This window comes from Otolemur garnettii, unplaced genomic scaffold, assembly GCF_000181295.1.
Source record: "Otolemur garnettii isolate 467f Iridium unplaced genomic scaffold, OtoGar3 scaffold00014, whole genome shotgun sequence".
Lineage (NCBI taxonomy): Eukaryota > Metazoa > Chordata > Mammalia > Primates > Galagidae > Otolemur > Otolemur garnettii.
This window is the reverse complement of record NW_003852409.1, coordinates 28,038,947-28,040,844: the sequence shown is the minus strand read 5'-3', so window position 1 is coordinate 28,040,844 and position 1,898 is coordinate 28,038,947.

Sequence of the window (1,898 nt, the reverse complement as noted above, 5' to 3'; positions counted from 1 at the left end):
CAGCTCACAGCAACCTCCAACTCCTGGGCTCAAGAGAGTCTCCTGCCTTTGCCTCCCAAGTAGCTGGGACTACAGGCGCCTGCCACAATGCCTGGCTATTTTTTTTTGATTGCAGTCGTCATTGTTGTTTGGTGGGCCTGGGCTGGATTCAAACCCACTAGCTCAGGTGTATGTGGCTGGCACCTTAGCCGCTTGAGCCACATGTGCCGAGCCTACCCCACTTTTCTTATACCTAGTACCTGCTTTTTTTCCTTTCCCTTTTGAGCACTAATCACAATTTGCAATTAAATATTTGCTGATTCATATGTTTATTATTTGTCTCCCCTACCAGACTATAAGACCTATTAGGGCAGGGATCATATCTGTCATTTTCACATCATAGGCACTAAATAAATAACTATTTGGGGTGGTGCCTGTGGCTCAAAGGAGTAAGGTGCTGGCCCCATATGCCAGAGGTGGTGGGTTCAAACCCAGCCCCGGCCAAAAACTGCACAAAAACAAAATAAAAATAAATAAATAGATAAATATTTGTTGAATGAATGGAGAATTAAATGCTTTTGGGTATCATTCAATTTTACTTTGGAACAATTTCATACTTAATAGAATAGTTCCAAGAATAATATAAAGAACTTCACCTGGATGTCTCATTAATGTTTAGCCAATTGTCCTTAAAATACATGTTAGAGCAAGAAGATTCAGTCCAGGGTCTCTTTAATATTTAATTGAGCAACAAATATTTATTGAGCATCTGCTACTATTAGATTATATAAGTCACTTAACTGGTCTCACCTGCAACCATTGCCCCTTTACAGTTCTACAGCCAGAGTGATCCTTTTAAAACAAGTTAGATCATTTTGCTCCTCCGCTCAAATCCCTGTAATAAATATCCACCTTATTAAAATTAGGTGTCGTTAAAAAACGACACTTGGGGAGCCTAAGGTGGGTGGTTTGCTTACACTCAGGAGTTGGAGACCAGCTTGATCAAGAGTGAGACCCCTATCTCTAAAACTAGCCAGAAATTGTGGCAGGTGCCTGTACTCCCAGCTACCCCGGAGGTAAGAGGATCACTTGAGTCCAAGAGTTTGAGGTTGCTGTGAGCTATGATGCCATGAGACTACAGAGGGTGAGAAAATGAGGCTCTGTCAAAAAAAAAAAAAAGTTTAAAATCAACCTTCTCCTTTTCTCGCTGATTTACTCTCCACACTACTATTACTACTAATACAGTAGTGTGCTTCAACCACATTAGTCTTCCTGCTGTTTCCTGAAGACTCTAGATGTGCTTTCATCTTAGGGCCTCTGTTTCCCTATAATTTCCTCCAGGAGTCTGCACAGCTAACTTCTCCACTTCTGTGTGGGTTTTTTGTTGTTGTTGTTTTTTAAAAATTAAATCATAGCTGTGTATGTTAATGCAATCATGGTCTTATATACAATTTGAAATATTTTCAATTTGAAATATTTTCATCAAACTGGTTAACATAGCCTTCACAGCATTTTCTTAGTTATTGTGTTTAGACATTTATATTTTACACCTAGCAAATTTCACATGTGCCCTTGTACGATGCACCGTACTTGGGTTCCAAATTACCCTCCCTCCACCTATTTCTTTGTGGTTTTTAAAAATACTGCAATTCTAGCACTCTGAGAGGCTGAGAAAGAAGTATACCTTGAGCTCAGGAGTTCAAGACCAGCTTGAGCAAGGGTGAGACCTGGTCTCTACTAAAAACAGAAAAATTAGCTGGGGGTTGTGGTGGGCACCTGTAAGCCCAGCTACTCCAGAGGCAGGAGGATGGTTTGAACCCATGAATTTGAGGTTGCCGTGAGCTAGGCTGACATCATGCCACTCTAGCCTGGGCAACAGAATGAGACTCTGTCTCAAAAAGAAAAAAAAAAAGCATCAC